This window comes from Pseudorasbora parva, chromosome 20, assembly GCF_024679245.1.
Source record: "Pseudorasbora parva isolate DD20220531a chromosome 20, ASM2467924v1, whole genome shotgun sequence".
NCBI classification, from domain to species: domain Eukaryota; kingdom Metazoa; phylum Chordata; class Actinopteri; order Cypriniformes; family Gobionidae; genus Pseudorasbora; species Pseudorasbora parva.
In genome coordinates this window covers 36763373-36787847 of record NC_090191.1, presented here as the reverse complement: position 1 = coordinate 36787847, position 24475 = coordinate 36763373, and the positions used below count along the sequence as shown (strand labels likewise).

The following is a 24475-nucleotide window of genomic DNA, read 5'->3' as shown; positions in this document are numbered from 1 at the left end:
GCTACATAAATAACAAAAAATAAAACAGACAGGCAGCAGGAAATTATATAAATGCTGATATTCATATTAATAACACTATTGTGAATGTAATGTTCACCAAACAAGCAGTTAATATTGAGCCACTTTTAAACATGACATTTCAAGTTACTTTGTTTTCGCTAAGATACTGCTGTGCATCTCTGAGCAACACTGAACGATTCGGTTGAGTGAACAATTCAATGACTAAAATTATATAAGCTGCATCCCAAATCGAAGGATGAATGAGTCGCAGTACATAAATGGACCAAGGTGTACTTAAGGCTGTGTGAACCCTGTTTTGTTTATCACAAAGTTTAATATAATGTCAAAAAATCCAGTACAGAGTTACTGTCACTATTCAAAAGCAGCTGTCACAGTTGCTAGGTGACAAAAGCAATTTTCGGCAGATGAAACTGTCCCATTTAACAATGCTTGATTCAACCTTTGTAGACTTCGAAGGCTGCAGCCTCTGAATTGGGACACAGCTAATAGACAGCCACTTATTTCATTCCTAAATTAATCAGTAGCTGCATTTACATGGACCCTAATAATCCGATTGTAACTGGAGTAGTATCAAAATCGTAACATAAAAGTCACATGTAACCACGTCAATCGGAATGAATTGGACAGATCTGATTAAAATTGTATATTGGATCGTAAGCGGTGGTTTATTCTTTTTTTTTATCTGACCGACAGGACATGTATACAGTTGATCAGATTGAAAATCGAAACTGAGAAAGGACCGAGCTGTTCCATCTGTTGGTTAAAATGTCATAAACGAGTGTCCTCTCATTCTGAAATGCTCTTTCCACTCATCATCTGTAAAGTCGAACAAAACAACGTCCTATCAGTCTTTGTTTTTCGGACTCTCATCCACACATGGTGCGGAAATGGCATTTTTACTGTTTGATAAATATATAAGCGGCATGGTATAACGGTTTATGTGTTCGTCGTAGCCTAATAAAGACGATTTATTCTGATTAGAAGCTGGTGACAAACGCAAATTCATTGAGATTGGAGCAAAACGTTTCCACGTAAATGTAGCTAGTGTCTTTTTTATTTTTATGATTTAATAACTCGCCCATAAAGAGAGTAACTTGTTGCCACCAGTGTTGGGCAAGTTACTCCAAAAAAGTAATGAATTACCAGTTACATCTTCAATAATGTAATTGGATTACTGTACAAATTACTCTCTCCAAAAAGTATTTAATTACTTATTACTTTGCAAAACCTATATCAACCTCGAGTCAAGCGATTCAAGGATAGACATGAAATGGCAATTTGTTTGAATTCATCCAAATGTATAATATAAAACGATATTGGTTATTCTTATTAACCGACCAAAGGATTACAAATTATGAGAAGTATACATAAAAACATGCATTTTAAAGTTAGACTTTAATTTTTAATTCTAATTCCACTATTGTATTATATATAATTGTTCTACAGTCTATACAGTATTTAGTTCAATTACTTGTTAAGTAACTCTCAATTAAACAATAAATAAGAGTAATCCTTTACTTTTTCAAGGGAAACGTAATTAAATTACAGTAACTAATTACTTAGTAACAAGTTACACACAACACTATTTGCCACCTACCACTGTACTGATGTATCAGCTCAGCAGAAAGAATGACCGAACATCCCCACCAGGACCAGTCTAGGACTGAAACTATCATCTGTATAAAAACACAGAAATAAAATACTTTCACTACAATTAACCATTTATAATCAATAGCTATATATATTGTAGAACTGATTTTAAGTACACTAGTCTTAGTTTTGGTACGTAAAATTTTTGTCAATTAAAGGGGTGGTTCCGTGATTTTTTTCTAGGATTGGTTGTGAAAAAACCACCCATTTAAAGCTGAGCTCAGACAAGAGGAGTTTTAGGCAGATTTATGCCTGACTTTCCCGTCCCGAGAATCGGAGGAAAAAATCGCGTCGAGGACCTCGATCGGTTGTTCGGCGCAGATTATAATTGAGGCATTCACAGATCGCATCTGCTCTCACACTAATCGGGGCAGTCCCGATCATATGTGTTTGATATTTATGATTTAATAGCCAATGAGAGAAGTGATTGAAAGCACTTTTGAAATCGCGACCGCGAAATAAGCTGCTGTGCGGGTCCGCTGAACAGCGGAGATGGCGGAATGGCGTGGTGTTGCACTGCAACACATCTATTTAATAACGTGTCTTCGAAAACGTGACACAACCGTGCGGGCATAGAGAAAAGCTGAGGAGAAATCACTTTGGTTCTGAACATACCAGGTGAGTGTAGAAATCTGCTAGCAAATGTAAACTGTACCTGTTGAACGCATAGACCGTAAAAAATGACGATCTGCTACATTCACGTGTAACGTTACATCCGCTTCTTCCCCAAGAGATCACGTGAGGTGCTCGTCCTGCCGTGATAATCTTAATATCATTTTGTAATGTGAGATGCACGTACATTTTTTAAAATCTTGTAGTGTGTGCAGGTTTGAGAGTTGAGAGGGGGTAAAATCTGTGAAGATTCTCCTTATGCGAATGATGCCACCAGATGTCATAATTCGAGTTTAAAAGAGTTAATTGATCAGTTCATGTATATGGCAGAAAAAAATATATAGATCTGAGAAATGTATATGCAGGTAATATGAAGAGTATGATGGTATTTCAAGAACTCAAAGGCCCCAGTGTGACAAGTGGCACTTTTATATTTAATAGCAATCAAATGTCTCCACACATCCTAACATAGACAGACCCAAGAATAATGCTTTTATTTATTTATTTTTTTCTTGATTTTTTTTTTTTAAGTGCTTGAGGCACTCATAATTCATGTTTAATATCATATCTGAAGGAGGTCACATATGTAATGCATGAAATTCCAATATGTTTCGCAATGAAAAATTGAACGGTTATGAAATACTCATCAGGCGTCTTGTTTACATGCCTCTGACTTTTGACCCGTGAGTAGTGGCATTGGCCATGTGTGTCTGTTTGTTCTCAGCCATTCTAATGTTTTATACTACAGCTTCCACTGTCCGGGTCTGTTTGTGGTGCTGTGTTCAAACATTACTGCGGGACACCACTAGAAGCTATTACACACGCCTCTGCAGCCCAAGACCTCAATTTATTTACCAGAAAATGTAAGAGGGTCACATCACAACGGACACACACAGACATACCGACACACACACACAGAGACACACACACATCCTGTAGAGGTCAGTGTAGTAACACCACAGATTAGATATGCTCTCTTACAACACTGTGCTCACTCACACACACACACACACACACACACACACACACACACACACACACACACACACACACACACACACACACACACACACACACACACACACACACACACACACACACACACACACACACACACACACACACACACACACACACACACACACACACACACACACACACCTCATCTGAAAAGAGTCCAGTTGTATCCGTTTCTTTCTTTTTTCTTTTTTTTTTACTTTTTCCAAAACTTTCAAGACTTTGTTGAGCCAACATTCAAAATGTTGTACTGGCGAACTTAGCTTTTCTAGTTAAAATAACAGTTACACTAATTTATTTACATTTCCAGTGATTTTAATTCTGCTACCTTACATTAATTTCTCCCTTAATTATGGATCCTGTTTGAGACCTCAATTACAATTTTGTAAATGAATTGGAAACCAAAAGGCACTGATTGACACTTAAGCCGTGTTTTAAAAGGGGGTCACTTCTGATTGCAAGTCTGATTATTTAGGTTCTAAATGACAAGAAAGAAACACACACACACACACACACACACACACACACACACACACACACACACACACACACACACACACACACACACACACACACACACACACACACACACACACACACACACACACACACACACACACACACACACACACACGAATCAGTGGAATCTACTTTTTTTAATTTTTAAAATTATGTTGGAATGGTTATTTCATTGCATTTTTTAACTTACTATAAGACAACAACACTGTACTACGATACCTCCAGAGTCCTCTTTTCAATGGTGCATTTGAAATGAAATGCTGTACAATTTCACCAACACCTACTTTAACAAAGCAGAAGCTAAAACTGTACGAGACATCTGTAAATAGCACAGCAATACCACATCTCTCATGCAATCATACAGGCGTAATGTAAAAAGCTGATAGAAAATGCTCCTGCTAAAGGGGAATTGTGTGATTTCTTTTGTTAATTAATTCCATACCTGTCATTGCTCTCAACTCCAAAATCTTGACACATTCTGCGTACATGTGTATGCCACATATTTCAGGGGTGGGGAACGTGGCAAGTATGTGCGCTTCATACAACAGTAAGAGTATCTCTCTCTTTCTCGCTCTCTCTCTCGGATTTTAATTGCAAGGTGCAAAGTGAAATGGCTTCACTCCCCGACAGTGTAAAGGAAGCAGGGTGTCAAGTGCGAGTTGTGGCGTGTGTGTGTGTGTGTGTGTGTGTGTGTGTGTGTTAGGGGGTGGAGTGACAGACAGTAGCGGGTGAGCAGGTCCCCAAGGTGCACTCCAAGGAGCAATAGATAAAGATTCCCTTGGGAAATTTTTCTCATTAGTTCTCAGACACACTTCGGTAATTCTGTAGTGTCAGGTTACCATTTGTCATGAGATCTTAAAAAAAAAAAAAAAGGAAAAAGAAAATGTCACTCTCCATGCTTTGGTTCTTTTATTTGTATATGTCACCTCCGTAAAAAAATTATAAGCCCTGCTTGCTTTCAAACAAAGGTTCGATGCACAGTTTACCCTGATGCCGAACGCAGCGTGCAACGTTTATTGGGCTACCGCTGTGATAATCCAGTCTTTAATGAATAAATATGAGCTGTTCTCCATGTGGTAAATTGTTAATTGTCTTGTTTATTGTTCTGGGGTGGCGTTAGCCGATTGGTTAAAGATCTATGCTGCTAACATGGACTGCGAGTTCAGCCTGAAGTAGAAACGCGAGTTACTGAGATCATAATCTTTGCTGTATCACCGTTGTGCCCCTGAGCAGGGCACTTAACCTCAGGTCGACCCGCTGGGACTGTCCATGCAATTAGCGCACTGTAAGTCACTTTAAATATAAAGATTCTGCTAAATGGCGACCAGCTAACTACATCTGCTCAAAGCACAATTTTCTCCTTCATAAATGTGTAGGGCTTCATTTAAGGTCATTGTTTAACTTTGGTGAGAATTTTATGTTTTATAAATCGGATTTTCTCTACTCTAAAATCTGGACTGGATGAGTCATGCCTGAAGACAGTATACGCAGAACTACACATAACCTGAATTCTGCATTAATATGCTAAATTTTAATGTTGCATAGCAACCGTAAACATTATATAGTTTGACTAATTAAGTATATTACTTACACAAATTGTTTTTTGATGATTGTCATTAAATTTAACTTCTTAGAAGTGTTTACAAGAAGATAATTAATCAAATCAAAAAGTATATAATGATTCTTGACTATAAAATTTAAGGAAAACTTTTGAAAATAATTAAGCTGACCAAGTTTGGGTATGTTCACGTACACTGTCTAAAGCTGCATTTGTGTATTAACAATATGAACAATATTTTTGTTCTTTGACTAAATTTGCAATTTAAACCCAGCGAAACTGCAAAATTAAGATTTTCACCTTAACTGAACCACATTCTATGCTGCACACAGGACGTTCTGAACATAAGACGTTCAGCGTTTGAGTGGGATTGTGAGTGCTGGACGTTTTTATTGCACCGTTTGTCCCATTAATCCTCCCGCCACAAAAGCGCCTCAGTTTCCATGTCACTTTGCACACAAGGCCTTACCAAGATAAATGAATTCCTTAGGAAGTACTAGTTTGAAAGGGGAATGATCTATTCTTTCCACAGCACTTGACACAACAGAGATACAACAGAGTAAAAAAATATATATATACTGCACCGTGCTCTCCTTTGGAAGACTGACTGGACACTTCATGACTAGGGAAAGAGTGGAGGAACAAAAGCCGGAGTCTGCCTCTTTATGAATTCTGCATTGCAATCAATATCGCCCCTCTTCCTGGGCCAGGAAAATAATGAGTCATAAAAAAATCATGATATTCATTTCCAGAATGATAATAACAGACAGAAAACACAGGCCCCTGTTATCCCGCATGAGAATCGCTTCCCTTTGAGTTACAGTGGGCAGGTGTGAGCCCATTAGAGCCCCGTCGGACACGGGTGTCCTTCCGATTGTGCGCGACGCACCTTCGGCTTCATTGGCACTCATATAGGAGCAAACCCTCCCACTCATTCTCCCTCTGAGGTCACAGATGAGGTCAAATTTGCTCCCAGGTGATCATTTAAGGCCTCTCAACACAACACAGAATTCAGATTTCACCCCTTGTTGCATAAAGAGGGTTACACAGAGAGCGCTGGAAGGTCTCCAATCCTCACTGCATATTTAAAAACACAGAGGGCCGGCGTTGAGCCGTTTGACCAGCGGCTCACGCAAGCGATAGCTCATTCTTCATCCGACCTTGAATGAGGAAGGAGCCCCTTCTGATTTAACGCAGACCCCTTTACCACATTACCTTACTGTTTTTATTGATATTGCAAGACTTGGTGCTCTTATTACACTAACTGTCCAGAGATGCACACGGACGACGTGCTACAAGACGGGCCGGGAAAACGATCCAACCCAAATGAACACCGGAGTTACTTAAAACTAAAGAACGGCCTCTGTGTTGTGCGGTAATTCAAGGACACATGGCGTTGGAATAACACCGGCGGTTAAAGCTAGTCATTGATGATTTTTATTGCCTTGAGTTTAGCATACCCATGTCAATATTTGGACTGGGGTGAGTCTCAGGCCTCCCATCGCAAGAGGATGTGACCTTCCATTTTTCTGCGTCTCTGTGATTTAACACCATCTGAAAAACAGATAAATGTGTCTCTGGCCTCCCCGCACAAAGTTCCCTCAGAATAACGGGTAACTCGCTCCCCGCGGCTACAGCTGCAGGACTCACAAAGACAAGAAATATGCACCCCCGTTGTCATTGACTAAACGAAACATCGGCTCTGCAGAGAAATAATTATTTAAGAGCATAAAGGTACATTATCAGTTAAATGACACAGCAAAAGAAGCTGAATTGGAATTTGGGATGAGAAGAAATAGAACTGCATTTCAAGAAAATTCAACACAGGTAAGGCATCCTGGGACATTAAGTGTTCTTCCACCCTCGTCCACAAAATATATTCATACAGTGCTGCTTGAAAGTTTGTGAACCCCTTGCAGAATCTATGTGAATAATTAGGTAAAAAAGGATATATTTTTTATTTAGTACTGTCCCTGAATAAGATTTAATACATAAAATATGTTTACATATAGTCCACAATGACCCCGTTCAAAAGTTTATGAACCATTGATTTTCCTTATACTCTTTTAGTTTTGTTATGGATGATACACAACAGTTTTTTTTATTTTTATTTTTTTGATTGTTGTTCTTGAGTCTCTTGTCTGTCCTGAGCAGTTAACCTGCCCACCGTTTTTCAGAAAAATCCTCCAGGTACAGCAAATTCTTCAGTTTTCCAGTATCGTTTGCATATTTGAACCCTTTCCAGCAGAGACTGTGTGATTTTCAGATTCATATTTTCATACTAAGGGTAATTTTGGATTAAACACAACTATTAAAAAACATTCCCTGATGCTCCAGAAGGGGGTAAAAACTTTGGAATAGGATGGAGATGTTTAAATGTTTCTTACTTTGTTTAAACATTATATTTTTGTTTAATTGAATTTGAAGAATTCCCTCCCGTTTCTGGCATTTTGTATTTTCCCAGCCGCACTGATATAATAATAATAATAATAATAATAATAATAATAATAATAATAATAATAATAATAATAATAATAATAATATATTTATATAAACAAACCTAATGAAATGCATAACTATTAAAAAAATTAATTTATTCATTAACTAGGCCCTTATTCAAAGTTTGTCTAGATACATTAAAAACATTACATTTGTTTAAATTTAAACAAATTCTGGAATTTAAACTGAAAACTAATTTAAATTTAAACAAATTCTGGAATTTAAACTGAAAACTAATTTAAATTTTAACAAATTCTGGAATTTAAATTAAATTCTAAATTCTATTCTGAGGGCACTTTAGCAGAATCCTACAGTAAATGTATAAATGGTGCCTGTAGAATGACGTGATAAACAATATTCCAGTCCTTCAAAGAAAATTTGTAAAAGTCATAACCATCACAAGTCTTTAGGTACTCAATGCAAAAATGTTCCTCTTTCAAAAATTGTTTTTCAAAAAATCCTTTACTGAAAAGTAAAAACAACTTCAAGCAATTCTGTAGCGCTACTCAAATCTGTTCTTTAAGGACCACAGAAATCGATTCGATTCTGGAAGAATATTTCGTCTCTGGTGCGAATGTCACTAAATTGAGTAGCGATGTTCCAACCTTACAATACAGAGCCCCTTTGTATCTAACTTTGTGCTCTTACAGCTGTGAGTGACTGTGCTAATGATAAAGGCTAACTCTTCAAAATGGGAAACAAAAGAGCCATAGTTGGTATATCTTATTTCACGCTAGACAGGCTTTTTAGGTGCCAGGACAGAGGGACATAGAGAGGGTCTCTGATCAAGCCTTCATTAGGATTTTGGTCCCTTGACATCCCAAGAGCTGACTGGAATAAGCGCGATGGAATGAGAGTGTGCACACATCCAAGGCAAATAAATGCACGAACGTACTCGCCGAAACATACATCTGGGAAAAACAAACAGGACAGAATAGGACAGGAGATAAGGGGGAGGAATATGTTTTGTAGGGATGAGAGGGGCAAGGCAAGAAAAGGTTAATGCCGATGTGTGAGTGCACATGACAGCGCTCACATCCCAGTGAGCACAAAAACGAATCGTCCAGGGACTTCCATCTTCATATTCACTGGCCCCATTGCTCCCCTTCCGTTCAAACTTCAAATTTATTGCCGGGCTTCGGAGAGGCAGGAATGACATTGAGAGGACCTCGCAGTCATCTATTCCACTCAAACGCTACCTAATTAGCGACACAGTTTTTAGGGTTTGCCAAATCATTGGATACCATAATCAAAACGAGGCTTGTCAGGGCCGGATACAAGCCGCTAAGCAAAATGCTCATCTCGGGTGGATACCAAGGGGAAAACAATTACAGCCACTGTTGGAACATGCTTACAATCAGGCACTCTGGAAAAAAAAGGAGAGGAAGTGAAGAGAGAAGCCCAGAGAGGTGCACGCCATCAAGGAAATCACCTTGTCTGAACCTGAGAGGAAAAATGGAGGACTATGGCCTCCCTTCACTTCAACTGTCTTCTAGTGACCTCTGGGAAAGCATGTCTATTGTTCCTATTGACAGTCAACATCAAGCAGATCTTACACCACTTGCCTTTTCACTTCCACTTGCCTTCATTCAAACCTCTCAACAACCAGCATGCCATCTCCTTTATTACTCGTTTCCAAAAGGAGGGGGAAAAAATTATAATATGCCAATTTAGCTAAATAATTACCGCGTTTTACAGCTACGCCTACACAGCCACCGGCAGGCAAAGAAAAAAGGTAATAATTCAATTTTTCGCTTTCTGTAATTGTCACCAAAGCACCTAAAGGTCGTATCACTCACCCAGAAGAAAAAAGATGGCAGTTCACGGGCCATTTTGGACAGCAGACCTTGTGCTATTGTCTCAAAATTGAGCTGCTTGTTGTCTGGTTTGAATGAGGTTGACGCTCCACTTGGCAGGTGTGTTTTTTTTTGTGTGCTTTTTTTTTTGTGTGTGGTTTGAGCGGTGCTGGGATTTACGGTAATTGTCTAATACGGCGCCTGGTATTAAAGTCATCGTGTGCCAAAAGCGTACACGTTACCGCTTGACCCTAAGCCACTTTGGAATAATCTAGTATTCAACCCAGCGTGTAATGACTGCTAGGGATGTCAATCCAGCAGCTTTCTCTCATTCCCTGGCTTTCAAAATGCCTGTGGACAGTGCGGTTTTAACCAGAGGGGCTGGAAAACGAGAAAAAGGATGAGTGGCAGCTCGTGTCCAGTGATGCCATCTTCCTCCAGCCTTCAATTTCCTTTAGCCCTTCTCACCCTGTGATTGGACATGGGCTTTTACTTCTCAAGAAGGAAGCAGTCTGAGGCATTGTTGCCAAACTGCTTGTGGTTGTTTAATGTTAATGAGGGCAGGACAGATACTTTAGGGAGGAAAGTTCATACAAGATGTTTGGGACTGTGACACAATTAGCTTAACCCCACGGCCGCCTTTGACCGCTCCAATCAATAGGCTTTACCCAGGCGGTGAACCATCCATGATGACTGTGAGGAGGCTTGCATGTTGAATAGGTCAAATTCTGCTCGAAAGCTAGATAGCTTAGCCTTATCAAAATGTTACTACGCTAGTGTTTGCTGTAATGACACCCTCTAGTTCTTATGTTACCAACTACAAAGGACATTAAGTAAATTGCTCATGATTATTAATATATTGCATTTTATTGGAAATAGAAGTCATTATTGTTGACAGCTCCATGAAAAATCAGTTTGATCCAGATAAAACCAAAATGCATTTCTAGTGCAACCATACCATATCCTGGGCTCTCACAGACCTCTCAAAGAATCGTACCAAGAACCTATTAGAGGGACAAACCCCCTAGAGCAATCCGAGGTTAAGTATCTTGCTCAAGAGGACAATGGTGAGGGATCACAGCCAAGCCCACACAGGATCTACATGCTTCCGCCTTGCAGAACAGTTTTTTAAATACATATTTTGGCTAATTTGTAATCTGCTGAAATTTCAGTGCAGAAAATTTTGAGATGTCTGGAGATTCCATCTGGGCCTCTTTGAGAAGATCATCTTACTTGGATTTGAAGGGTATCTAAATTGCATTTCAACCACTATACCACACCAGAGCCACCGTCATTAATATGCAGCTGTTGGTACAGTACATTAAATTGCATATTAGTACATTAAAGTAGACTTGAGACCCTATGAGTATACAGTATGAACCTTTTAGAGGTAGATAAGGTTCAAAGGTGTTCCTTTAATGTTATTGCCAAAGTTAAGGTAAAATGTTCTGCCATTTTTATAACAGTATAGTATCCGTAAGCAGGACTGTATACTGAAACTTTGGAGGGAATGACACCTGTTCTGGACCATTCTGGACAGTTAATGTCCTGTCTTTCTCACCAGACTAAATAACTCCAGTGACCATAACTCCAAGTTGTTTTTGTGTCAGGAAGGATTGACAGTAAGGGAAGAAGACAATCAAATGAAGGACTGAGCAGTCAACACGTGCCTTCCCCCTCTTTCCCCTTGATCCCTCCACTCGGCCGGTAAAGCGGCACCTGTCACACTGTTTGAGCAGATGTGGGAAAAAAACAGAGGCACTTCACAACACTGTCATTCACATTCATAATAGGCATTGCAGTATAAAGAGGGCCATTAGGGTCCCAACCTGGGAGCCATTAAATCATTTTAAATCGCTGTAACATCCCATTAGTGTCAGTGGTGAGACCACATAATAGTCTATATTATAGAGCGCAGCAGTGCGGCCCATTTGGGGTAAATCACAGGCTCTGGTGCAACTCCTTGGCCTGCATATGCAGGGACACTCGCGCAGAGGATGGAACTCGTGCGACGACACTTGAAACTGATAACAACTAGTTTGGTCACTCAAGGGTGGAGCGACACTTAAGCAGCATCTCAAGCTCATGAATTACCTTTTATAATATCTGCTGGTATCTTTTGATCTCAATATTGAGATCAGCAGATTTGCAAACTGGAAACGGAGAACTAATGACATGCAAAGGCAATTGAGACTGAAAATTATGTATTTACAACTTTGCAAGATATTAAAACACTGCCTATTTAGAGCCTCCTGTAATGAGCTGTGCATGAAAGTATAGACGGAATCACCTAAAGTAAATGGTGCGTGCCATTAATGTCTAAGGTGCGGACTGTGAGGGGGCAGTTAATTATGGAAGAACACAATATAAGCACTACCAGCAGCTCCCTTAAAACTGCTTCTGCTGTAGTGGTAAAACAAATAAAAACTGTGAAAGGACAGGCTTCAGTACTAGAAGTGCATACGTGTGTGTGTGTGTGTGTGTGTGTGTGCGTGTGTGTGTACACATCTCATGTGAAATATGCAACTAGGGCCTCCACACATCTTTCTTCTTTTCCTTCAGATGATAAATCGCCCCAGTGATGGACCCTTCCGCTGCCCTACGAATTTTTAAAGGAACAAAGCAATGATGAATGGAATAATGCCACATCGCAAGCAAACACCTCTCAGCCTGATAAAAAAGATTCACCAATGACAATTGGGGGACACCGGTGACCCGGGGAGCGGTCTTTGGGGTATGCCCCCCAGAGGAAGCCAGTGATGGAAGGAATCGCCATTAGGGGGAAGATTAAGTGGCCTTTCCTTTTTCCTCTCACTTAATTATACATGCAAGACTCGCCAAACCGTGCCGCCATAAAAGGGGGGGCTCGTTCTTTGTTTCAGCAACTCATGCTACTTTGATTGCTTATTGGCTGTCTCTCTTGACAACCTGCCGGCCACAGAAACAAATCCCATTGGCCGCAGTGCACCTGTCAGGAGCAAGAAAGAAAGACGAGAGCATTCCGAGAATTCGAAGGGGAAATCTGGGATGGGTGGAGAAAGAGCACAGGGAAAAAAATGTTCCTGTCAAGACTCTGTGCCTCAGGAGAAGAGGAAGTCTTATGTGGCACATCCAAAACTCAGCAGACAAACAAGGAAGTGGACCTCTCCTACTTCTTATTAAAGGAGCCGTGGTCCTACACCAGACTGCGCCATCATTCGGCTCCGTCAATCTCGCGCTCGGAGGGATCTTGGCTGCAAAGAGCACATTTGGAACTCTGCGGCTCAGTTCATCCCGCTCGTTCCTTGTTTTTTCCTCATGGCTAGCGGGGCGCACTGAAAAGGAAGGCGCAAAGAAAAAAACTGTCATTTCAAGACAGACAGTTCGCATCAAATGTGGGCCACGAGATTACGACTTTCATGGCTCTTTGGGTAAATTCCCAATCCATGCCGCACACATCTGATGTGTCAACCCGAAGAACGCCCCCCCTCCAACCCCAACAACATCTCTGACGTATAAAACAGAAGCGCCCTGCAGATAGCGAACGTGAGTAACGAACAACACTTTCATCAGGGTTGCGTGGAGGACAGAGTGAATAATTAAACACCACGCCTCGTTGATTCGGCCTACTCATCTTGTTTTATGGGAATAACCGCAAAGACTTCAAACGTGCAGTGCCAGGAGTGCTTGACAAACTGAGAAATCAACAAGACTGTGTCCTGATATCAAATGTACATAAACTAACACAAAGCTGAAACATTTATCTGTTCATTACCCAACAGACAAACCGCAAGCACCTTAAAAAACGTGTGAATGAATGCATACAAACGTAATATGAGAATAAAACACAAAAGAAGACTGAAATATGGATGATGAATTTGTCATATGGATTTCTGTTACAAAGGAAACACGATGTAGAATGGAAGTCTGCAACATCGACGCCGTGTGTGAAGATGAGGAATATTTGAGAGCGTAACATCTATGTTGTATAAATATATCATCAGCTCTCCTCTCTAAAATCATAGTCTAGTGCAAAAATAAGCTGGTGGAGTTCTAGATTTTTTGATTGTTCCACTTAAATCTTTGAACATGAACAATTGAAAATGGCCTAAAACATTCAAACATGTAGAATCGCTGCAGAACTTGTCGCATATATGACAGTATAATTGAATAAAACACAACTTTTTCATGTAGGACTGAAACCTCCTTAGATACTGTACGTGTAGATCAATCCTGACTAACTTCTCTTTATTCCTTTTTCTTTCTTTTCTTTTTTTAAGTTTTCTCTCTCTTCTTCCTAATTAATCATTTACTTCCTTACATTCTTTCATAGTTTGCTTTTTCTTCTTTTTTGATATTTTACCCCTTTCCTCTTTTATTTTCCTGTTCTTTTATCCTCTTCTTTTTCACAACCTTTCATTTCTTCCTTTTATAATTTCGTCTCACGCTCTTGCCATTTTTCTTTTCTTATTCTGTTCTTTCTTTTCTTATTCTGTTCTTTTTCTTTCTTTCTTTCTTTCTTTCTTTCTTTCTTTCTTTCTTTCTTTCTTTCTTTCTTTCTTTCTTTCTTTCTTTCTTTCTTTCTTTCTTTCTTTCTTCCTTCCTTCCTTCCTTCCTTCCTTCCTTCCTTCCTTCCTTCCTTCCTTCCACCCACCAGGATGCAAGTGCAAACACTAAGTGAGATGGAGGTTGTCACTTCTTTGACATAAAACTCCATGCAAATCTGCATTAACATTTATGACTGAAAAGCATTCATAATTAAACATAATCTGAGAGTGATGATCTGAAAGTGACATTAATGGTAGAAATAAGATTGACACACACACACACACACACACACACACACACACACACACACACACACACACACACACACACACACACACACACACACACACACACACACACACACACACACACACATAAATATGAAGAGGAAGAAAATACAGTGAAATATGTTTAAAAAAAAGTGATCCTTGTTAATGTACAAAGTAATTAGATTGTTAACACCATGATGCTTTCAACACTCGTTCTGTTGGATTGAGAGGCTGACATAGCAAAACTGACCTAACCAGTGGTGTGAGTTTAGTGCAGGACTCCAATGGAACACTCTTCCATTTAACATAAAACATTCTCCCATCATTTATCTTTATTAAAATTTCACTTAACTTCTAAGAAAGTTGGGTACATATCTATTCATGCATAAGCGAACTGTCTCTGCACTAGTTTACTCTCTCACGTCATAAAGATTATCCATGCAGCGAACTAAGCAGACAACCCAAAAAACAAAAGCCTCCTCGTCTGACTTGCCTGATTGCCGTTGATTATAAATTATGCAGTCATGTAGGCCCACAGAAGAAGACATCTCCTCATCCCCAGTCAAGTGTAATTACTGCGGAGGGCTGCAGGCATCCGTGTGATCTCCGCCTGACAGGAACATTGACTGATGACCTTCCCTCTGAAAGACTCCCTGCTTGGGTCACCGGACCCCCACCTTCGACATCTCAATAGAGTCCTGACACCCGGCTCTCGAAAACTTGCTATTGACAAATCAGAGCGTTAGTGCCGCATCTATGTCTCACCCATCACTCACGATCACTTCCTGGGTGGGAGAGATGAGAGCCTCTTCAGGGCCGCTAATTTGACACAGCCCGCTTGGCTCGGCATAATTGCTCTGTCACTGTCAGGCCTCAGACGGCCCCACTGTACGATTTGGACGTACAATTACAGCACCCGTTTACTGGGCGCCATTACGCCTGGCCCCATGCCGCAGACACACCTCATCACACCAAAGATGCGGCCCATTAATGAATGATGTTAGCATTTCTCTTAAAGTTAGCCCGCCGCTAATAAACAGCCAGTGTTCCATGAAGGAGCATCGGCGTTTGGTCTGACATTATATTTATTGCACGCTCCTGACGGAAGAGGGCGGGCGAGATAGGGGAAGATAATAAGGGAGTTTATGGGCTATACGGCTCTCATGAACTGAACTATAGTGTTGTGGACGGAAAAAGCGAGGTCATTCTTCTTAGGTGACACTTGTTCTTTTTTATTTGTGTGTGTGTGTGTGTTTGCATGTGCAATGAAGAGGACCCCATGCCATGACCTAATGGCGGTGGTATCCTCTAAAGAGCTCTAGTTTCCTGCCCTACCCCCAGGGTGACACAACAGGAGCCATCCTTCCTGGGAGGGGTCAACATCCATCACGGCCGAAACCCCCTTGCCAACACCCGCAACATCCCATTCTGAGGGAATTATACATCGACCCTAGATGGCCAAGATGTCACCCTGTGGAGGCAGCGCGCACACAACACGCTCTTAACTACATCACAGTCTCGGGGTGTCAACTCTGAGATAGTGTCCGTCCCGCTTTCTGTGAACGTGTGAGTCTCACTTCTCACGACGCAGGGAAAACTAATGAAGCCCAAAGCAACCAGGCTCAAAGACTAAAAAATGGCTCCTCATTATAGAGCTGACAATCTAGAGTTCGACATGAAATGGACAGACTTTTACAGAAGGTCCGCAGGGGGGAGAATCCTGTATTTAAATGCATTTAAAGTGTTTGGGGACCATTGCTTTGAAAAATTAGACAACAAAAGCTGGAGGCAGACTGGCTTGAAAATGATTATTGGCTTACTTTTACAGCATACTAAAAGAGATGGTCATATAATTAGAATATCATCAAAAAGTTGATTTATTTCACTAATTCCGTTCAAAAATTAAAACTTGTATATTATATGCATTCATTGCACACAGACTGATATATTTTTTAATTTTGATGATAATAACAGAAAACTAAGGAAAATCCCAAATTCAGTGTCTCAGAAAAGTATAATATTGTGAAAAAGTTCAATACTGAAGACACCTGGTGCCACACTCTTATCAGCTAATTAACTGTAAAGGCCTTTAAATGGTCTCTCAGTCTAGTTCTGTAGGCTACACAATCATGGGGAAGACTGCTGACTTGACAGTTATCCAAAAGACGACCGTTGACACCTTTCACCAGGAAGTTAAGACACAAAAGGTCATTGCAAAAGAGGCTGGTCCAAAGTTATGTTCTCTGACGAAAGTATTTTTAATTTTCCTTTAAAAAAATCAGGGTCCCAGAGTCTAGCGGAAGAGATGAGAGGCACACAATCCACATTGCTTGAGGTCCAGTGTAAAGTTTCCACAGTCATTGATGGTTTGGGATGCCATGTCATCTGCTGGTGTTGGACCACTGTGTTTTCTGAGGTCCAAGGTCAACACAGCTGTAAACCAGGAAGTTTTAGAGCACCTCATGCTTCCTGCTGCTGACCAACTTTATGGAGATGCAGATTTCATTTTCCAACAGGGCTTGGCACATGCACTCCGTGCCAAAGCAACCAGTACCTGATTTAAGGACCATGGTATCCCGGTTCTTAATTGGCCAGCAACCTTGCCTGACCTTAACCCCTTAATAAATCTATGGGATATTGTGAAGAGGAAGATGTGATATGCCAGACCCAACAATGCAGAAGAGCTGAAGGCTGCTATCAGAGCAACCTTAGCTCTCATAACTTATGTAATATTCTAATTTTCTGAGATACTAAATTTGGTATTTTCCTTAGTTTTCAGTCATTATCATCAAAATTAAAATAAATAAAGATTTGAAATATATCAGTCTGTGTGTAATGAATGAATATAATATACAAGTTTCACTTTTTGAATGGAATTAGTGAAATAAATCATCTTTTTGATGATATTCTAATTATATGACCAGCACCTGTATGTTTGAACTGCATTGTTTAAAAAGTAGTTGTGAATCGTGCTAAGGTAAGGAGGTTTTTAACACTGGCTGTTATATACTTGCTCAAAAATTGGTTTTGGATCATTTTTAATCAAATAAACACTGGTATTTTTTAAAAACTAAACATGTAAACATCAACAGCTTTTCTGTATTCTTGTAGATACTAGTGCAACACCAAAGTTATGGGTTTGATTCCCAGGGAATTCATGAATTGAAAAACGTGTGCATCTTGGATGCAATGCAGTCACTTTGGATAAAAAAAAAAAAAAAAAGCATAAATGTAAATGTCTTTTGGCAGTCAATTTCTGTTACCAAGCTACAGAAGGTCTTTTGAGGTACAGTCTACATCTTTCTCTTTAAATATAAGTATAATTGAATAATACAGTGACAGAACAGATCATATTTACTGCAGAAAGCGCAAGTTTGTCAGTATGCTATTCTAAACTTGGCCAACATTATCTCTTCCAAGGCTAATGTACAGCATGCTACTCAAATTCTGTTTATTTTTAATTTGTTTATTGATGCAAGCAGGCAGAGAAATACAATTACCTGCGATAATACCACAAAGGATCCATTTTCCACTATTGATCAGTGAACCTTGCACTCATTGTTAAGGCGTTACATTTTTTAATACATTTCACAATTAAACAGATAACTCTCAATAACTCGCAGTCTTAATGAGCTGAGTGTTTCCAATACAAATACAAAGAAAGTGCGCCTTGTGTTTCTGCTGAGGTATCCGTTTTCATCTCTCCCCGTGTTTGGTTGCACACTGAACAAACTCATTAATTTCCTTAATTGTTTGACCCTATCTTTTTCTTGGATGCGGCGTGACAGTCTCAGAGAAAAAGGGAACAAAGGCCCCATGCAACATTACCATTAAATAAACAAGTCAATAATACTCTGCCGGCTGATTAGACGGGCCCCGGCAGTGTGCAAGCCTCCCTCTCAGGAGCAGATGAAATTGTTCCAGTGTGTTTTTGACAGCCCGACTGCAGACAGTGGCGGGGGCTATTATGATGAAGCTTCTGCTTGTAACAATTAAAGTCCTGCACAATGTCCAGACAAACAACATATGATCAGGCGTGTGGCATCGCTCATTCAGACAAACTGTTTGTTTTATTTTCTGCAAATACATGCTAATATATTTAATGATTGATTTTTCGTGGTGGTAATGTTTTGGTTTGTGCATTTGCTATCACAGATTCATTAAAAAAACCTCAATATACACTCGGTACACTTGTTCAACAAACTTATTTAATCAGCCAATCACATTGCAGCAACTTAATTTAAATTAATTTAATTAATTTAATCATATAAACATTGTCATTGCATATAAACAATCTGCAGGCTGGTCTGAGTATTTCACACACAGCCATCTTTTAAAAAATTTGAATCTCTTTAGTTTACAGGCCTGGACCTCATGTTGTATTTTGTTTATGTTTTATTATGTGTGTGAGGGGCTGCCCACAGTTACTTTCATTTTGTTTATTTATTTGATTTAAGTCTTTAAATGTTCGTGGGTTTCCGCCTCCTTCTTCCCGAACATACGTTACATTTGTGCCGAAGCCCAGGAGGAAGGAGGGACATGCTGTCGAAGAGCCCTCGCTGCTGAGGGGGATTGCGGTGTTGAGGAGGTTGGGCAGCGCAGATGGATGAAAATCGCGAGGGGCTGCCCGAAGCGGTGGTGCTGGAGCAAGTGGAGATCCGGTGGGATGGAGAGTTTGCTGCTGTGCCCCAGGGTTGAGGTGGCTTCCATATGAGAGGGAGCGGAGGAGTCGCCGGCGCTTGCAGTGAACCGGAGCCTGCTGCCATCCACCATTTAGAGGACTCACTGACACCTCCCTCAGTAGGAGGAGTCACCACCAGCTGCTAGGGGGCAGAGGAGGATCAAGCCATCCACCAAACGTCCAGTGCCATCACATGGCACCGTGATGAAGAGCCTCTCGGCTGGCTGAGGACCAAATGGGGAACCGGGCCAGAATTTGTTTTCTCTTTTCTTTTCTCCTCTCTCCCCTCTCTCGTTCTGTCACTACTTATGCTCCTGACTCCGTTTCTCTCGCCTCTATGTCCTTACCCCCAAGTACCGCGGCCACCATGATTTTAATACATAGGGTTTAATATGTCGGTTTGAGGTCTGGACTTTGTACAGGCCAGTCAAGTTCCTCCACACCAAACTTGCTCATCAATGTCTTTATGGACCTTGCTTTGTGCACTGGTGAGCAGGAATGTTGGAACAGTAAGGGGTTATCCCTAAACTGTTCCCATAAAGTTGGGAGCATGAAATTAATTTACAATGTAGACAGGCAAGTATCGTTCTCGTCCATTGGATTGCCAGACAGAGAATCGTGATTGGTCACTCCAAAGAAGAAGTCTCCACTGCTCTAGAGTCCAGTGGCGATGTGCTTTACATCACTGCATCCGACGCTTTGCATGGCACTTGGTGATGTAAGGCTTTGGAGGTCTCTAGTTATTTACTCTGCAGAAAATTTGTGACTTCTGCGCACTTTGTGCCTCAGCATGTGCTGACCCTCCTCTGTGATATTATGTGGCCTACCACTTTGTAGCTGTGTAGCTGTTTTTCCCAATTGCTTCCATTTTGTTATCATTTCAATAACAGTTGACTGTGGAATATTTAGTAGTGAAGAAATTTCATGAATGGACTCAATGCACAGGTGGCACCCTATCACGGTACCTCGCTTGAATTCACTGAGCTCCTGAGAATGTTTGTAAACCCATTCTTTCACAAATGTTTGCAGAAGCGTCTGCATGCCTAGATGCTTGATTTTATACACCTGTGGCCATGAAAGTGATTTGAACACCTGAATTCAATGATTTGGAGGGGTGTCCCATTACTTTTGGCAATATAGTGTATACAAGTACATATATTGGCCAATGACTTATATGCACAATATGAGACTGAAAGTCTTGAAAATCAATAAAATCTGAATAAGATCACTTCTCAATTACCCGCCATATGTAGTATTAGTAGGTTATAAACCCCTGTAGCAATCAAAGGATTGTACAACAAGTCTCAACATCCCTATGGCACATATAATTTGAAGAAAGGCCATAATTTGCTCTATTTACCCACAATTCCATAATCCACTTCCCTGTTACAGTAAACATTCTCATGGCTCCAGTCATCACTACCATCTAAAGCATTATCTGTACTGCTCTGCGTGTGGTTGAGAGTGCTCAGGGCAAAGGAGAGAGGGGGCCCATATGAGTCCATTATTCCATTTGCTCTGAAAAACAGATTTGACCTCTCAGTGGTGGAGTGGTACGTCACGGGCTGATGTGTGGCTGACAGTGCAAAGGGCCGCATGTCTGGATAGGCTAATTAGAGGAGCGGTGGCACGAACGCGCTAGCAGCCTGGGCTAAATCCCATTATTTGGCTCCCTTCCCGGAGAGAGTGAATTGTATGTCAAGTAGGATGCATGTGGTAACTGCTATGAAATTACAGCTGCCGGAAGGCTGGAGGGCGAGTAATGCACATCCATTGTGTCATCAAGTGCATCCAAATAAGCAGATCTAAAAGGGAGCGCTAGCACTAGGGCCGGCGCCATAGTGGCAGGGGCCTCCTACCTGATGCGGCTGTGGCATTTGTACTTGTCCTTCATTTACTGTGTTTCTTTACCACAATCATTACTGATATGTGCAGGGGTGGCTCTAGGGGTTGAATTCCAGGGCTTAAGTTTAATGTTTTTCAATCACTTTGACTTTAACAGTTTTCCTACATTGTGAATTTTGACACACTCACACACCCACACTCACACACCCACACACACCCACACCCACACACACCCACACACACGCACACACACACGCGCGCACACACGCGCACACACGCGCACACAGGCGCACACACACGCACACGCGCACACGCACACGCACACGCACACGCACACGCACACGCACACGCACACGCACACGCACACGCACACACACACACACACACACACACACACACACACACGTCTGGTTGACTATCTTTGTGGGGACTCTCCATAGACGTAATGGTTTTTATACCTGTACAATTGTAAACTGTACATTCTACCCCCCTACACTGCCCCTACCCCTAAACCTACTAACCCTTGCATAAACGCAGATTCTCTCAAACTCAAATTTAGAATGTATGACCTAAATTGTAGGCATGTCAGAGGCTAAATTTAATGATTAATTTAGTTATCTTAATAATGACAGACTAACATAAAATATTATTTATTTTTACTTGTGTAACATTTCATAATGTATATTTTACAGTGCAATCCAGTACTGGCACATCCTGATTTTGTCAAGATGCGTTGCTGGGTCAACATTTTGTTAATTCCTGTCCAAAAAATGCAGTCCTAACCATATGGCTTTGTATCAGCAGAAACCCTGGAGTATATTCGAATGATTGTGCTCCCCCCTCTCATATCCACCTTAGACGAGAGATTTATGCATTTTATTTCTGGAAAAATTACTTCCGATGAAGCAAATATCGTCAATTTGCATCATCGGAGGAATTTTTGGCCAGAGTCTAAAGACTACAGCCAGAAGAGGAAGCCATTTCCGCATGTTCTCAACCCCTGCATGGGGGATGGGATCTCACTCACAGCACTCAGCTGCAGCCTCAGGCATTCATGGAAACGGTGCGGCCGGCGGAGAAAAGTGAGTGTTTCAACTTCTCAAATTAATTCCTATGAAAGTTAAGCTTCCAAAGGCATGAACTGAAAATGTGCCAGACGTAACATGCGCTGTGAATCTATGCCGCGAGCTCAGTCGTGATTACCTCAGCTCTCATCACAAGCTCATCCATGACTGTCAATGTGACTCCTGCAGCGTTTGGGCTGTGACACTCCCTCAGCGGCTAAATCACATTATATTGAACAGACCCGTTCAGTTTTTAATTGTAGTGTCTGTTCTCTAACTGAACTGATTTTATGAAAATGAATGCGGTGGGAAACTGAAAGTGATCCAGTGATTCAGTAGCGTTGGCTTTGGGAGTGGCCTCGTAGGGCAGCGAAGCATTCTGGGAATTGTTGCCTTTCATCCCCATGAGACAAAAATATATTTTCAGTCTAGAAAGCACCAAATTAAAAATATATTGCACATTTCTACTACATTAATGACCCAGTTTAAGTACAGATTCATCTTCCCAGCGCTGAAGTACTCCTTTAACCATACCTATACGTTCTTCCTAAAATCAGAGGGAAATTATGGTGAATTGCACTGATGTAGAAGCACCTAACCTTGGTTGTAAGCCTAAACCTGACAAACTGTAAACTTTTGCCCTCAAATCTGATTGGTTGCTTGGAATGTTGTTCCAGGATCAACAAAGATGTTGATCCAGGAACATGTTGCACTTGCTGAAATAAGGTTCTGCCCAGTATTTCATAAAAGAGTGGACCCATGGGCCCATGTCTGCAGACACATCAATAAAGGTATGGCCTGAGCTTTCCAATGACAGATATCCACTGACATTAGGGCCGCCCATGGATATATGAACGAGATGTTATACAATCAGTTATTATGGGCAACCATTAACTTTCCCAATGATCAATTCCTTGGTTAAAATTTGAAACTTAAAAGGGTCACGTAAAGCAAAACAACCCAAGGTAAATACTCGTTTTGGAACAGATATTTTCACATTTGTGTTTTGCAGCTTCTGTCTCTAGAGCTGGAAAAAAACCCAGCAAGCTCAAGTGGAAAAACTCAAGAGTATTTTTGCTACATTGCAGATAGAGGAAAGGGAGGACAAAAAAGAAAGACTCTAAAACTGTCAGATGAAGACACAAGCCAGAGTTTCCGCAAATCTATTATGAATGAAATAAATCTTGGCAAAGAGGCAAGAGAGAAATCGTGCACACACACACACACAATCACACACACTCACACATACACACACAAAGGACAGGGCCACAGAGAGCGCCTTTCACGAAGAACTGTTCATTAAAACAACATGGGTCAACAACCCTTTGCTTTCTCCACAAACTCGCCATATATCAACCGCACTGTCAGTAGGTAAGGAGATATGAAAGAAAACAGAGAGAAGGAATGAGCATGTGCAACCGAACAACAGAGGAAATAGCGCATGAAAAAGAGAGTTTGTTGTCGAATGAAACTCCCAAAATTCCTGACACACAGAATTCTTTGTTCCAGCTCAGAAAAGAGTTTCCCGGGACGGGCGGCAGCTACCTTGGGTCTAATCACACGTGCGTTATTTAGACTTCAAACACCAAGCTCTGATGAAAAGTATGTCTCCTGCTAATATCTGCCAGCACGCTCGGGTTAAACTGCCTAAGAAGCTTATTTCCATCATAAATAATGCATATTCAGATGTGCTTGACTTTGCTAAAATAAGAATCGCCCCTGTGATTGACATCAGGGTTTGTTTAAGCCTCAGTTTCACCTTTGGAAATAGATCTGTCTGGTTTCATATGTAGATGTGGGTACAACTATGACAGCCCACCGTAGCGGTTATATATCGCACAACTGTATGCTAAAGCTATATTTGGAGGAGTGAACACATGTCATCTTAGCCCATTCATTCACTGTGGCAGATAAAGAGACAGAGTAGAAAGCTGTCGCAAATAAACGGCACGAGTGATTAGACGTCGCGATCCAATGAACGGATCGTAAACATGAAAAAAAAAAGCCAAATTCAGTCACACTGACACAAATTTATACATATTTTCAAAATACAAGAGGGAATTGGAATATTAGGTAGGGCACATTTGATTCACTTCACACTCGTACGCGAGCCGCTCCGCCTGGGCTTATTGCAGACACAATTATGGATTGTAAACTAGTTAATGAATACAAAGTAGGCTAAATCTATCAAGGTATTAATGTTTTAAAACACTGCGAAATGCAGCTGGAGTTTTTCATTCGTGAGTGAGCCGAGATGAATATCTCGCTACATAATTTCCTTCATCCAGATATTTTAAGACCACGGAAATGTATCCCATTCCATATTAATCCTACTCTGTACAGCGATGCTACTAAGGAGCTCATATCTCCATGCCGCCCTCCCCTTCCTCCTCCTCCTTTTTCCGAAATTAGCACAT

General features: G+C 40.8%; 1 long non-coding RNA gene across 1 annotated transcript in view; it reads right to left on the bottom strand.

Annotated features, from left to right (window-relative positions):
* Positions 1–24475, bottom strand: part of LOC137048909 (uncharacterized) — a 107361-nt gene that overhangs the window by 23319 nt on the left and 59567 nt on the right. The window lies entirely within an intron of this gene.